The sequence below is a fragment of the Nicotiana tabacum genome, chromosome 3, assembly GCF_000715075.1.
Source record: "Nicotiana tabacum cultivar K326 chromosome 3, ASM71507v2, whole genome shotgun sequence".
Classification (NCBI taxonomy): domain Eukaryota; kingdom Viridiplantae; phylum Streptophyta; class Magnoliopsida; order Solanales; family Solanaceae; genus Nicotiana; species Nicotiana tabacum.
In genome coordinates this window covers 127,444,805-127,461,943 of record NC_134082.1, presented here as the reverse complement: position 1 = coordinate 127,461,943, position 17,139 = coordinate 127,444,805, and positions in this window count along the sequence as shown.

Below are 17,139 nucleotides of genomic sequence, written 5' to 3'. Positions count from 1 at the left end.
ATGTAAGAGCAAGTCTGAGTCCCCGGTCACTAGCAACTCCTGAACATTCATGGCAATGGCTATTTTGATCCCCAAGATGCAGGCTTCATATTCGGCCATATTATTTGTGCAAGGGAACCTGAGCTTGGCGAATACCGGGTAGTGCTGGCCAGTTTCTGATACTAGGACTGCTCCTATGCCAACTCCTTTGAAATTCGCAGCTCCGTCGAAAAACAACCTCCAACCATCATAGGATTCTGCAATATCTTCTTCTATGAAAGATACCTCTTCATCGGGAAATTACGTTTTTAGGGGCTCGTATTCTCCGTCCACGGGATTCTCGGCGAGATGATCTGCCAAATCTTGCCCTTTGATTGCTTTTTGGGTCACGTAAACAATGTCGAATTCACTTAGCAGGATTTTCCACTTGGCAAGCTTGTCAGTGGGCATGGGTTTCTGGAAGATATACTTCAGAGGGTTCATTCTGGATATGAGATAAGTAGTGTAAGCACAGAAGTAATGCCTCAACTTCTGCGCGACCCAAGTCAGAGCACAACAAGTGCATTCTAAAAGAGAATACTGGCCTCATACGGTGTGAACTTCTTACTGAGATAGTAGATGGCTTGCTCCTTTCTCCCTATTTTATCATGTTGTCCCAGAACACAACCGAATGCTCCATCCAATACCGTAAGGTAAAGCAATAGGGGTCTTCCTGGCTCAGGCAGAACCAAGATCGGCGGCGTTGACAGGTATTCCTTAATTCTATCAAAAGCTTTCTGACAATCATCAGTCCACTTGGTGGCAGCGTCCTTTTTCAACATTTTAAAGATAGGTTCACAAATTACCGTGGACTGAGCTATGAACCGACTGATATAGTTGAGTCTCCCCAGGAAACTCATTACGTCCTTTTTGTTCTTTGGCGGCGGCAATTATTGGATAGCTTTGACCTTTGATGGATCCAATTCTATTCCTCGACGACTCATGATGAAGCCCAATAATTTACCAGCAGGAACCCCGAATGCACGCTTGGTGGGATTCAGTTTTAGATTGTACCTCCTCAGTCTATTGAAGAACTTTCTTAGGTCTTCCATGTGATCCCTGGCTTTCTTGGATTTGATGATGACATCATCCATATATACCTCGATCTCCTTGTGTATCATGTCATGAAAGATGGTAGTCATGGCTCTCATGTAGGTGGCACCAGCATTCTTCAAACCAAATGGCATCATTTTGTAACAGTACATTCCCCATGGCGTGATGAAAGCCGTTTTCTCTGCATATTCCTCGTCCATCCATATCTAATGATACCCAGCGAAACAATCAATGAAAGACTATAACTCATGCTTGGCGCAGTTGTCGATAAGAATGTGTATGTTAGGCAAGGGGAAGTCATCTTTGGGACTGGCCCGATTAAGATCCCGGTAGTCAATACAAACTCTAACTTTCCCATCCTTTTTTGGCACTGGCACGATGTTGGCTAACCATGTCGGATACTCTACTACCTTAAGAACCTTGGCTTTGACTTGCTTGGTAACCTCTTCTTTGATTTTCAAACTCATGTCGGGTTTGAATTTCCTGAGCTTCTGCTTTACCGGCGGACATGTTGGATCTGTTGGCAGTTTGTGAGCTACAATGGATGTGTTGAGACCAGTCATATCATCATATGACTAGGCGAATATGTCTTCATATTCCTTTAGGAACTCCGTGTACTCTTTCTTTTCTGATGGTGACCGGTGAATACTGATGCACGTTTTTTTGACATTCTCTGTATCTCCCATATTAACAAGCTCAGTTTCGTCCAAGTTAGACTTAGGTCTATTCTCAAGATTCTTAACCTCTCTGACAACCTCTTCTGTTATATCATCCTCTTCTGAATCTATATCCGTTTGTTGCGTTGTCTTGTTTCAAGTCACAATCGTTGGTTCATCGTCAAGGCAAGTAATAGTAATGTTGTGTAAAATAAAGTGAATGATAGAAAAAATAATAGCGAGATAAACTGAAATGCTTCGATTGAATTCATAATTGTTTTGAATATCAGAGCTCTTTTCAAAATTAAAAACAATGCAGAAATAAAATCAGCTAGTAAAAAGTAAAAATGTGATGCATGGTGCTTTTGTTTAGCCTTGCTACCCCGAAGCTTTCCGGGCCCTGGTGGTTCTGATTGTCCAATTGCTGAGGTATTCTCCTCGGTTCACAGCTTGTATACGAGGCCCTTGGATCTCGTACTGTATGATGATGGTTCCAGAATGCACGAACTAACCTTTGGGGAGGGGAATAAAAATAAAAGAAAAACAAAAAAGGTAACAAGTTAGCGCGAATTATGAGGAAAAATGTTGCAGTATTTAAACACATTGTGCAAGAATATAAATCGCGTCCTAATTTGGGTGACTTGTTGTGACCAAAGTAGGCCTAGCGATAAATTAATTTGGAGAACTTATAATGCTAAATGCCTCATTTTATTGATAAAAATAAGACGAATCCAAAACGACACTAAATAACGGAAAGTAAAACGTCACTAGTGGCCATTGGCCTTATTACATCATTAAAGCAAAATGAAAGACTCCTAACTACTTGGTCCCAGAAGGACCTTCTTCAGGTTGAATGTTCTCGTTGATCAAGTTCTCCAGCTCGCGCAGATTTTCCAGTAAAAATGCTATCGCCAGACGTTCTCCTTTGCCTTCCTCAGCATTTTGACAGTCGATGACTCTTTTCCTCACTTTCCCTTCCAATTCCTGCAAGTTGTACTCCAGGTATTCTATCTTTTCACTAGCCTTGGTGACTCTCTCTTTCCATTCGTTGATTTGGTTGCTCGATGGGAGGTTTCTCCACCAAGTCTGCAAGAGTGAAGGTATTTTTACCATACCGAAGTCAGGAACTTTGTCATTCATTTTCTGCAAAACAAAAAGGTTAAGACCTCATCCCCACCGGACTCGACTATTTAATACCAATAATAAGCATAAAAAGCATTTAGTTCTCCAAATAAATGTACAGAATATGGTGGTGTCCGTATGGGTTTCAAGGAAACCCAGTGGACTTCGGACAAGGCTATCTTAATGAGTCATTATGTGGACAACATAACTGACTCGGCTAGGTTTGACCATGATGCATGCATAGTTAAACAGAGTAAGGTTTCTATTGGGGTATTAGACAGGTACCCTTGAGCGGACAACTCAAGAGGGAAAGGCACGGAACCGTCGACTGCACCGCTGATCGACTGGTTTTACCGCAAATACGCCTTTGCCAAATTTAAAGGGTGATAATATTGGAAGAGCGCAACCACTCATTATAAGCGTCGCTATGGTATTTGTTTGGCACGAGTGGAATATGATGTTGAAGATGCAGTTTACAAGAATGAAACAAATTGACATGTATTTCCACGTTCATAAGATAAATGATTACAGTAATTGCAGTAATCACAACAGTATTGAAATAAAGCAGTAAAGGAAAGCAGTTAAAGGAAAGAAAAGACATGAAGAGCCAAGTCAGTTTCGTAGTGCAAGAATAAAAGACAGTAAATAAAGCAATTAATGAGATGGTAAAGTCACAAGCAACATGCAATGGTAAAAGCCTAAAGAAGTTCCCAGCAGAGTCGCCATGCTGTCGACGCCCCCTTTTTCTACGAGTCGAAATTGGGTATACAACATTGGGAGGACAACTCTATTCCCTTTTGAGAATTGGGTCTTAGAAGTTGAAGAGTCGCCACCTAATGATTATAGTGCATTATGACACTTTTAAGAAAGGTTTGAGTTGGAAAACCAGAGTTCGGGTAAGGGCTAGAAATTATCTCGAGGGGAAGGTGTTAGACATCCCTCAAGATCCACTAGTGTGGTCCCGGCCATGTTACAATTGTGACTTTACAAGTAAACAATCAAGGCTCAAATAAGGACTCGCATATAGCATTGCAATTAGGTTGAAAACTTTTGAAGGCAAGTAGAGAGGGCAGAAATTTATGAAAAAAGGATTTGAATAGTTTTACAAGAAGAGATGGAAGCAAATAAAGGGAAGGGGGTCCTAGGTTTATGATTAATATGGATCACTTCAATGCAATATCCAGCAATCACTCCTCAGAAGAGGGGTCGCATGTGATATTAGCGCACTGGTCATCATATCCATAGTCTACCCTTCCCACCTCGCTAAGGTATTAAAGCACAGAATGGTATCGTTACTTATTGCATGCTATTACCCGCCCCAATCCTATCAGTCTCGGAAGGCATTGAGACTACTAATCCTACAGGGTAAGGAGTAGGCTGAACCCTCAGAGAATTTCAGGGTCGCCATGCTGGATATCGGCACAATAGTAAAGGAATCAGCCAGGCTAACATGGTGCTCATATTTGGCTCTTGCATTCTGTTGTGCTCTCTTATTACTGGTATGTCCTGATTAGTTTCAATGTTCCAAACCAATGTGGTTATTACTACTTTAGTGTGTTATATTCCTAATTGTTTTCTATCTATGCTTCTGCTGTGCAACATGTAATTGACCCCTTGATTGCATGTTGATACTTGCATACTCATGACCATTGTTTGCTCCTAATCTTGCCTGTTATGACTATATTCTGTTACTACTTACTATTATGCCTAAATTCGACCATTTCTAGGTCCTTTAAAACTCTTTGATTTTGTGTACTCATGCTACTGAATTTGCACAAGTCTCTGCATCTCTTGGTGATATTATGTGATCTATTTGTCCCCTTTGCCCATTATCCTTGTGTGCAACTCTCCAATTTTTGGAAAAACTCTTTGAACTACGAATTTTCCTCTCCTTCCTGCACTTCACACTACTCCTAGAAATTAGGTCCTACCCCCTTCGTGTGAGTATTGCTTTGAGTACCCCTGAGTACTCACTAAACATTGACACACAAGGATGGTAATTCCACATGCACATGTCCAATATTCTGGTAAGTGTTTGGGTACTGGTATTGGCCAGGGACCCAATGGGGACCCTAGGGAGCTTTGTCGCACCCTGACCATGTCAAGGCTGTGAAACTTGAAAGGAGTGAGGTTGGAAGAATGGACCTGATTGAAGGCTCCCTATAGAATAACTTCCTATTTTATTCTTTATTACTGTAATTCGGCTATCGTTGGTTTGTAATAATTTGTAAATGAATTATTGGGGTTGAATAGTGAATATGGGGGGTTATGCATGCTTAGTTTAAGTAATGGGTGGAAAACATGCTTATAGGACTCTATTTATTTATCTGCACAATAGATAACCTATATAGGACATGCATCTCACACATTAGAAATCCTGTTCTAGGTTCTTTACTTTCAGCCTGTTGTTATATTCATTTTGTAACTATGATTAGTTAATAATAGGCAAACAACTTTTATAATGGCTACTACTGCATTCTCATAATCATTAGCATTTAGAAATCATGTTTTAGGAACTCCTATGTGCATTAGACATCTTGTTGTTTAGGATTTTATACTTGTCTGATTGCAATTGTTAAACGACTCATTAGCATGCTTAATCTAATAATACAAGTATGGTTAACTATTTGTTTATCCCTCTTACAACTAAAAAAATCGATATGCATGTTCACCCTTTAAGATAACTAGGCAACGCATACGATGCCTAGACAAACTTTAGGCCTAATAAGAATCGATTAATCATGTTTTACCGGTTTAAGACCAATCAGCCTCTTATCATTTTGAACTCCGCTGCTCCCATTCTTGCTGAAGTTCATTCTGTTTCTTTTTTAAAAAAAACTCCCGCTCTATCTGGAAACAAAATCTTTAAATTGTGCATCTATTTACTCTCACTGATTTTCTGATTCTTGTTCTATTATGTTTTCAAACTACTGGGTTACCATTCTCTGCCCAAAATCCTGCTATTTTGAATACTTGTCCAGCACCTCGTTAAGCTACTGTCACTACTTGATTTTCAAAAACCATGCTTTAACGATTTTTTTACCTGTCGCTAAACTCAACTGATGTTATCTATTCCTGTTTTCTGAAAACTCCCATCTTTTAGACCTTAAATGCGTTTGAGACGTGCTGATTACATGTTCATTTGTGGAGAGATCTGTGAGCCTTTATTTGTCTTTGTATGCTCCCTTATGTGCGGTCCTATTTGTTATGTATGTCGCTTAGCATTTTATCCTTTAAACCTGAGGGTTCAACCTACTCCTTACCCTGTAGGATTAGTAGTCTCAATGCCCTCCGAGACTGATAGGATTGGGGCGGGTAATAACATGCAATAAGTAACGATACCAGTCCACGCTTTAATACCTTAACGGGGTGGGAAGGGTAGAATATGGATATGATGACCGGTGCGCTAATATCACGTGTGACCCCTCTTCTGAGGAGTGATTGCTGGATATTGCATTGAAGTGATCCATATTAATCATAAACCTAGGACCCCCTTCCTTTTATTTGCTTTCTTCTCTTCTTGTAAAACTAATCAAATCCTTTTTTCATAAATTTCTCCCTCTCTACTTGCCTTCAAAAGTTTTCAACCTAATTGCAATGTTATATGTGAGTCCTTATTTGAGCCTTGATTGTTTACTTGTAAAGTCACAATTGTAACATGGCCGGAACCACACTAGTGGATATTAAGGGATGCCTAACACCTTCCCCTCGAGATAATTTCTAGCCCTTACCCGAACTCTGGTTTTCCAACTCAAACCTTTCTCAAAAGTGTCCTAATGCACTATAATCATTAGGTGGCAACTCTTCAACTTCTAAGACCCAATTCTCGAAAGGGAATAGAGTTGTCCTCCCAATGTCGTATACCCGATTTCGACTCGTAGAAAAAGGGGGCGTCGACAACAGTCAACTCTACCAGAACAGAATTGCAAGAGATTTTAACAAAAAGGTTAGGTCAAGGCAATTCGCACCAGCGTAATTGGTGCCAAAGTAAATTTTGCCGCACCAGGATGAAGCCAAAGGGAAATGTTCAACCAACTAGTAAGGCCCTTACATTGTTCACCGGGTATTGACAGGAGGAGCAATTATACTTGCAGAAATGGATGGAGAGATTTTGCCGAAAGCTATCAATTTAGATGCAGTTAAGAGATATTATGTTTAAATTCTTTGCATTTTCTATTTGATGTAACTGAACTATGCTTGACCTGATTCCCGTTTAAGAGGGGATATGTAGGCGGACCTATGGGTTCGGTCACATCATAATAAAATCTTCATTTCCCTATGGTCAAAAACTGGGGCAAGATCTCGAGTTTGCCTGATTTCATTACGTTTGGAACAGCCAAGGAATGTGTTGCAAAAGTGTGCATTTAAAGTTTTAAACTAGGGCAGAATTTTGAGGAGGACCCTCAAAATTCTAAAGCAAGGAGATTGCGATGTCTCGAAATGCGTCATAGTCAACAGCTCATCTAAATTATATAATCTCATGCATTATCATGTATTTCAAATAACTACATTTCTGAAAATAGTAATTTGTCAAATACACGCATGTTTTTTGAAAAACAATGTTTCTATGGCAGCCAGACGTTACCCAGGGTAACTCAAGTAGGGTCTCAAGGCAAAAGGCAAAGCAAGGAAATCGAGAGCACGAACCAACCGTCCTGTGCAAAACTCAAAAAATTTCTTTGAATGCAGGCAAAATGAACATAACAGGAATATTCGCAAATATATACACGCAGCAACTGCTATATTCATAATGACAAAGTTTCCAAACACAAACACATCAAGCTAAGAAATACTTTACTCCTTCGTAGCTATTCATTGCTTTTCTTACATAGGGCTAAGCACTGCCCTCATCATCGCACAAGTCTAAACACTACCTTTCTTTGAGACTAAGCATTGTCTCCATTCCTTGCATGAGGCCAAGCACCGCCTCCATTACTGCATGAGGCTAAACACTAACTTTCTTTATATGGACTAAGCAATGTCTCCATTATCACATAAGTCTAAGCATTACCTTTCCTTTGCATAAGGCTAAGCACTGCCTTTTCTACATGAGACTAAGAATCGTCTCTACCATTTGCATAGGGCTAGACACTGCCCTCACCTTGCATAAGGCTAAACACTGCCTTTCTTTGAGACTAAGCATTGTCTCCATTCCTTGCATGAGGCTAAGCATTGCCTCCATTACTGCATAAGGCTAAACATTGCCTCTCTTTGCATGAGACTAAACACTGTCTCTGATATACTGCATAAGGCTAAGCACTATCTCTTTTCTTCGTATAGGGCTAAGCACTACCCTCATCTTATACAAGACTAAGCCTTGTGTTGTCTCATCCTCGCATATGACTAAGCATTACCTATTTCCTCTATCAAATGAACGATATCACCATATCTTTGCATTTTCATAGGCTGGAATATCACCGCATTGTTCAAAGGCATCATAGCTCGAAGGCACTATCTTCATAGCCTGAAGACACCATTCCATGGCCTGAGGACCCCTCAAAGTTGCACATCATTGTTCAAAGGCCTTATAGTCCAAAGGCATCATCCTCATAGCCTAAGGACACCATTTCATGCCTGCGAATCCCTTATCAAACGCTTCATGGACCAAGACGTCATGGTCTAAGGACATCATCCTCATCGTCCAAAGATAACCTTCACGGTCCAAAGGGAATTTGCATCATGTTTAAATTTTTGCTATAACCCATATATATTCGCATGCACCGTGTTTTAGTTTCACAGGTAACTCGAGAGGTAAACATTCTACACATAGGAGCAATCTTCACTCCAGTTTCCATTCACAATGTTCACATCCTTCGACTACCTCAAGCGTAACCGACTACCAGTAATTGACTACCTTTTACTTTATGATCGTTCAGATATTTGCCTTGTGATACACCCGTAACATCCAAATTCACATTCATGACCCCACCTAAATATATGTTACCTACGACACTATCCTACCCAAAAGAACCTTTTTCGAAACATACAACCACTCTTATAACAACTCTATTGGTTTTGTCCGCCGTTGGATCCAGAACTACACACGGCCTGATTTCGTAAAATCAAGGATATGTAGGCAACTCAAGAACCAGGGTTCGGCCCCCATTTTTTTCAAAATACATCATTCCTCACTCACTTCAGACAAAATTGGTCACCATTTCTTTACTTGACAACTCTTTCATCATTCCCAAGTAAAGAGGGGCAGTTGTTGATACTCAATTTTGCCCTCATATTTTTTCAAATAGTATATACTTTCATAATATTATTTTGCATCATTACTTAGTCTACAAGAGCCTTATGAGCATTTTATATAATTTTACATAATTTTTAGAGCTTTAAAATTAATTTTCTTCCATTTAAATTACTTGAATATTTATTAATTATCCCTTAAAATATTTTATGATGACTTAATCATCCAAAATTATTAATTTTCATCCACATGTATTTTTCAAAATATTTTTACTTCATTTATATAATTATATTTATATTTTTAGGCTATTTATATAATTTTGCAACAATAGTCTATACGCTATGCATAATTATATTTATTACATTATTCATGCTAACTAATATTTTTATATTTTTATAATATTTAAGTTATTGTTTTTCAATTATTTTATTGCATAAATAATATTTTATTATCTATTAATTATTTTTTTCAAATTATTATTTAAATAATTTTTGTGTATTAAATTATTGGCCCAATATAGGGCTAATTTTCGGACCAAAACCTTGGCCCAATGCCCTTTAGCCCAGCATCAGCAGCCCAAACCAAATAACCTCTTTAAATTAACTCGGTCGGTACCCATTTTAAACGACTCGCCCAACTCTTTCCTTCTATCTCAACTATTGATCTCGGAGATTAACGGCCCACATGCCATCACCCAACTTTAAAACTACCCAACCCAAAACTCTAACACCCATTTCCCTAAGACTGCCGCCCTAAAATCCTCTCTACTCTCTTCTTCTCCTCTCAAACCCTAACAGTCGCCTCCTCAATCTTCCCCAATTCTAGTTCTAATATGGAATCTCCCTATGATTTCCCTTCCATATATGTTCGATCTCTTTGTTATTTATATAGTATTTGGTATCACATAATACTTGTAATGATACCCAATTTTTCCTTTATATATATTTAAATATGCCTACATACTTTCAAAAATATTGTATACGCATTTACAAACATGCACAAGTATTTTTATAATTTTTCTGTAATTTTAAAAGCCTTAAATCAATTTATTTCTGTATTTTTACTTATCCAAATATACAATAATTATTCTTTATATTATTTTTATGATGATCTAATCATTTAAATTTACCATTTATGCCCCTATAATGTTTAAATATTTAATTGTATTTTTTACAATCACATTTGCATTTTTAGGCTAGAATTGCATATTTTTGCAACAATAGCCTATATATATATGCAAAATTTTATTATCCATACAGAAATAGCCTATATACATGCACAATTATATTATCTATACAGAAAATGACTTTTCATATTTTTACAATATTAAGTAAGTATTTTAAAGCATTTTCATACACAAATCACATTTTTACCATTTATAAATTTTATAAAATTGTTTCATTAAATTAATTAGGTATTTAAAATCTATTCCCTAGAAAATACTCAATTTCGGACATAGCCTAGTCCAATATCCACACCCGTCCAACCCAGACCCAAACCCAAATACCCATACCCACCCTGCCTAAATCTAATCTTGGTCGTTGATCTTAGAAGATCAATGGCCCTAAATCAACCAACCCTTTTTAATGTACCAAACCCCAAACCCTACCCTCATAATCCTAGTTCGCCGCTCCCTGAATCTCTATCTTCTCTCTTCTCTCTGAGACCATCCAAACCCTAGGGCGTCGCCACTCAAAAAATCCCCAAAACCCCTTCGATTCCCAATCTGGTATGGCATCCTCTGGAGATTCGTCATCTTATCTAGCCTCTTACCTCTTCTGGTTGTTCGATTTTGTTGGTTTATGAAGGAATCTCGAAGAAGATCCAACCCCGATCTGTTCGAAACTGTTTTTGAATTTACCTACGGCTATCTCCGTTTGTGAGTACTGCTATCTCGTGATTATGGTTCTAATCTCTGGTTTCAGGCTAGGTTTTCTTTCATCTCTGTCATTCTCTTGAAACCCTAGTCTCTTGCTTCTCAAATTCATTCAGATCTTTGTGGATATGAGATATGTTTAAGTTTATCTTGTTATTTTTCTTTTAAATAAATTCTATGTTTCTTATTGTTAACCGATTTCTCTCGTCTTCTCAAAACCAGGGTTTCGCCCTTCTTAAGTTTCTAAGAAACACTACTTCTTTTAAGTGTTTAGACTCAATTTCTTTGTCTGTTCGATTGACTCGTATGACTATGTTCTTCACTCTAGGGTTTTGACCCCTAACGTTTTCTGTAAAAAAAAATGCTCAGACATTTAAGTGTCTTCAACGATGGCTTTCTTCTTTGCTATTTCGACTGATCCTTTTTTAGTTTCATCTCTTTGTCTTTGGCACACCCTAGGGTTCTAATTCTCTGGCGATTTATCTTGTTGTTTTGCCCGTTACCTTTATTTCTGTTAATTAAGTTGTTAATTGATTTACTTACCTAAATAAGAGCTTGAATTTAGTATCCATATTTCCTTATTTATGTTTTACTTGTTCTTACCCTATTTACATGTCCGTATCTTTGGGTTGATTGCGTGATTGATTCCGGAAATTATTTCTTACCTTATTAAACTTGCTCTGATTTACTGATGGATTCCGTGTGAGATTTCCTTAAATTAAGTATCGCTTATGTGTTTCTGTCCCCTTAATTGATCCATGACTGATTGTTAATTGATTTCTCATACCTTATGTGCATGTGATTGGCTCATTACCTTATGTGTCCTACTCTATTGCATACTATAACCCCCCCCCCCCACTATTCTCACTTCTGGACAGACATTAGCTCACAATACACACACACACTCAAACTATTCTCCTTCTTTGCTACTTGTGCTACTAGTGCTATTTTGGGTCTAGCCGGCTGCAAGCCAAGGCTAGATAGTGAGACTATACTTGCTTTATATTCTGCATTCTTTTTTCTCAACTGGTATGTCTCTAGTTACAATTGAAATCCAAGCTTTATGTGTTTCATTCCTGCATTAGTTCATTATGAATTTGACTTCTTTGTTAAAGCATGCTTAAATTCTGTATTCAATGTACAACTAGTATGTCTACACTTTACATGTTTATTTGATGCTTGACCAGCCTGTGTGTTGATTTATGATTAATCCTTTAGCTATGTGATCATGCTATGACCCTACTTGTGTGTCTGATTCTTTCTTATACATCTTTGATCCATGTTTTAGTTGCTTGCTATCCTGGTTAATTCATTAAGACTATGAAGCTCCTAAGTATTCTATATTGTCTACATGTCTCCCTGCCCCTATTCATATACCCTCAATAAGATTCCTATATGTTCACAATCCCTTTCACCCTTGTGTGCAAACTTGCCTGCTAAAGTGCCTGTGAATCTGAACCTTCTATGATTGACTGGCTACCTACTGAATTTTGCTATCTTCTGAACTGTTTTCAAAATGTTATCTGTATTCTTCAAAAAACTAGCTTTAATTCCTAGTATTTTCCTAAAACTGGTCTATTCTAGAAAATCTTTTTACTCCTAAGAAATTGTTTTCACTAAGTCTTTTCAAGCACTCTCACTTACTCTTAGGTTATTAAGTTCTGCCCCTCTGGTATGTGTACTACTTAGGGATCCTTGAGATCTCTCTGAACTCTGGCATATCAGGGCTGGCTTTTCCACACTGCACATAACCAATCCCTACTTGAGAAAAGTCTTGGTGTGCGCACTGCCCGGGATCCTTGAGGTCCTTAGGGAATTCTGACACACCTAGACACGTGTTGGCTATGAGATTTCTGGGCATTTGAGACTACATTGAAGGTCTGGTGCTCCCATGTTTATTTTGGGCCTACTTCAGGTTCCATATAGTATTACTTTACATTTTGTCTGTGTAATTTATGCAATTTTGGTCTGTAATAATTATTTGTAAACAGATATTGGGGTAACTAATAAAAGGGGAGGTAGTTGTATGATACTGTGGGTAAAATAGGGTAGAAAACATGCTATAGGCTTTATATTCTGCGAATCTTCATTAGAATCCATGTTCTAGGATTGATGTGTTCATTTACATTTAAACCATGTTGAACCTATGCATTAGGTATCCTGTTTTAGGGCCTTCACGTTTACTATTTCAGCATGTTGCATGCTTAATTTCTGGTTCTTCGCAAGTACTGTCACATAGACATCCTGCTATTAAATGATAAAACTATCATTCCTGTATGCATTAGATACCATGTTCTTAGGAACTCTGTTTGAACCATGTCTATTTCGATTAAATCGATAGCTATCCATGAAAAGGTTTAAAACAAGCTCACGCATAGGTATCATGTCTCTAAGTACAAATTGATAAATCGCCTGTTATAATCTGTATCACTTAGATCCAATATGCCTATAGGTTGAATAATCCCAAACTGTTTAAACAGCTTCTGCGACTGTGATTGTGCAGAATCTCGCGCCTAGGCAAGCCTTAGGTGGTTAATATCCTTGTGTAAAACTGAAAATTGTGTTTTGATTGTTTACAAACTGCTTAAGTCTAACATATTTTGAAAACCAGTCGGCAAACTAGTTAGGATTCTGCCACTTCCCTTAAAGCGAACCCTGCATATCCTGTATTTGTAACATTCATCTAGATATCATGCTCTTAGGATTTCTGAACTTCTTCAAAAATTAGTTGTTTGAGACGTGCTGTTTATTTGCCTATGTATATGTGGAGGTAAACATGAGCCTTTTACCTGCTTCCTTAATTGACAGTCCTATATGTTATTCGTTGTTGCCTAGACTTTTCCCTTTTAAACACCTTAGGATTGTCTAGAACTGCCTAAGTCTAGAGGTCCTAAATTCCTCTGGGGCTTCATAGAAGGGACGAGTAGCAGCACGCTTAGAGGTCGTTAATCAAACTCGCTTATATAACCATTAAGGGGGGTAATGGGTAGTAAAAGGATTTGATAATCTGCGCGCTAATGTCACGTGTAGCCCCTCTAGTTGAGGAGGATTATCGGGCATTGCACAGATTGATCTTGTAGGTTAATCAACTTAGGATTTTCCTTTCCCAATTCCTATATATGTTTAAATTATCTAAACTTCCTTTTTCTTTACATATATGTGTGTTTAAGCTGTCCAAACCTCCTTTACTTTCATTATCTAAATTTCCTTGATCATATATGTATTTAGACTGTGAAAACTACCTTTATTCGCAAATATGTGTTAAGACTATTTACTTATTAAAATGACTAATTCACATAGTTAAAGTTCGGCTGGGACCCACCATTGTGGACCGCGAGGGGTGCCTAACATATTCCCTTTAAGGTTGTTTTGAGCCCTTATCCTAATCTCTGGTAATGCAAACTAGTTATTTGAGTTAATCGCTCTAGGTGACCTAATGCACCTTAATCCGTTAGGTGACAACTCTTCAAATTCAAATACCCAATTCTCAAAAGGAAACGAATTGTTTCCACATGAACGTCGAAACTCGGACTCTACGAGGAAAAAGGGGGCGTGACAGCATGGCGACTCTGTTAGGGATATTTTAGGCTCTTACCATAACGAACTTATTTTTGTGAATTAGTCTAAGCATGCTTTATCCCGGGTACCCTTTCCCCTTTATTTGGATTTAACTGCTTATTTATGATTTCTTTATTTTCCTGAAACTGACTTGTCACTTTGTTTTCTTTTTTCGTAATTGTCTTTCAATACTGCATTTATCATTTTTTATGTGCAAATACTTGACAACATACTGTTTATTGTTGCATAAATCATGCTTAACATCATATTCCACTCGTGTATAATAAATCCCATAGAAATGTTTGATGAGTGTTTGCGCTCTTCCTATATATCACCCTTTAAATTCGGAAAGGCGTATTTGTGGTAAAACTAGTTGATCAGCGGTACATTCGACGGTTCCGTGCCTTTTCCCCTCAAGTTGTCCGTTTGAGGGTCCCAGTCTAGACCTCTGTAGCAGCCTTACTCTGATTAATTGTACATGTATCATGGTCAAACCTAGCCGGGTTAATATGTTATCCGCATTATAACCTTTTAAGACAAGCCTCGTCCAAAGTCAATCGGGTTTTCCACAATACCAACGGACGTAATCACGATTGTGTGCATTAATTTAGAGAAATAAGTGCCAATATGCTAATCATTACTGTATAAATAGGCGAACCTAGAGGGGGAAAAGGTCTAACTATCTTTTGTTTTGCAGAAAATGAGGCACGAAGTCCCCAGATTCGGTATGGTCGGTAGCATACCTCCACTTTTGATAGATTGGTGGAAGGACCTTCCCTAAAGAGACCAAAATCATGTGAAAAGATCTTATGGAATTTGCCATCACTATTGGATCTTCAACCGAACAAAATGTTAATCGAGGTCGCCACTCTGTTTTGGGATAAGGAAAGGTTTGTGTTCCGTTTTGGGGATATAGAAATGACTCCCCTCCTAGAAGAAATATGAGGATTTGCTGGGTTGCCTTGGGATAGCCCTGGTCTATTAGCACCTGAAAATCGCACCACCAGAGGGTTCCTTAAGATGATGGGGCTGAATAAAAATGATGATTTGGAGTGCCTAAAAAACTCTTACGTACCTTTTGACTTCTTTTATGAAAGATACGGTCACAGCAGCTCTTACCGTATTTTTGATGATGAGTTCTCAATCAAATCCTTGGGTTGGGTTCATCGTATGGTTCTTGGGCATACTGGTATTCCCAATCCAAGGGGATAGAATCCATACTAGGCTGGCCATGGTGGCCAAGATCTGATGGATGGGATCGAGGGGCAGACATATACTATTGTCCTTATGATCATTGCGGATATGTACCGGGCCTTAGAACGCTGTCAGAAGGGGTCAAGATTCTTTGAGGGTTGCAATTTGCTGTTACAATTCTGGCTGTTAGAACATCTCCAGAGGGGTCAATACCGCCAAGAGTTTCCACGAAGGCCGTGGAATGACCACATAGCCTTCCATCACCCTAAGAGACTGACTTACATTCCAGGCATGTTTGCTCAACCTAAGGATGATGTAGGATGGGTGCAGTTTTTCAACAAGTTGACTAAGGACCAGGTTTAGTGGATGTTCGAATGGTTCCCCACCGACGAGTTCATTATAAGATCCAGAGACGTCTCACATTTGGTGCTGATTGGGTTAAGAGGGATATACCCTTATGCTCCCCTCATGGTTATAAGACAGGAAGGCAGGAGACAGGTCATACCACATGTTGCTAAAATGAGTCACTTCATAGCTGATTTCTAGGGTGACGCCATCCCATACAAGAATGAAGCACAATATATGTGGACTTTGAAGATTGTTGTAGACAAGGATACTATCGAACCAGACCGATATCATGCGGGCCATTCATACTTTACCCCTCGTGGTTGAATGATAATCTATTAGGAGTCTTCGAGCCAAGGGTTGGTCCAAGAAATAGGGTCATAGATGAGTTTGCCGAAGCAGAGGTGAAGTACAACAAGCTGCGCAAAAGAGTTCGAGAGTCTGAAGCCAAGCATATGGCTCAGCATAACGTCGATATGGAAATGATTAACGAGTGGAAAGAAAGAGCTGTTAAATCCAGCGAGAGGCTGGAATATCTGGAGTACAGTTTAATGGAATTGGAAGGGAAGATAAGGAAGAGGGTCACCGACTGCCAGAACGTTGAAGGAAATGAAGGAGGGCATTTGGCAAGGGCATTCCTACTGCTAAACCTGCGCGAGCTGGGAGAGTTGATCGACAACAGCATCCGGTCTAGAGAGGGTCCTTCTGGGACCTAGTAGATTAGATTTACTTGCTTTCCTTTTAAATGTAAAAAGGTCAAGTGCCATTAGCAACATTATCTTATTTAGTGTCGTTTTGGGTCGTTTACTTTTACATTAATGAAATGAGGCAATTATTGGCACTGAATTTCTCCAAATTTTTTTGTCGCTAGGCCTACCTCGGGTACAACGAGGCTCCCAAATTAGGATGCGAATTTACATTCCCGCAATACGTGTTTAAATACTGCAAATATTTTATAACCCTTACTGACTTGTTTACCTTTTGTTTTTCTTTATTCTTTATTCTCATCCCCTAAGGTTGGTTCGCACATACTGGCATCATCAGTGTATCACACTAGATCTAGAGGCCCTCCACCACCTCATCCTCCAAGTAATACAAAGAGCAAAGGGAAAGCTAAAATGGACGAC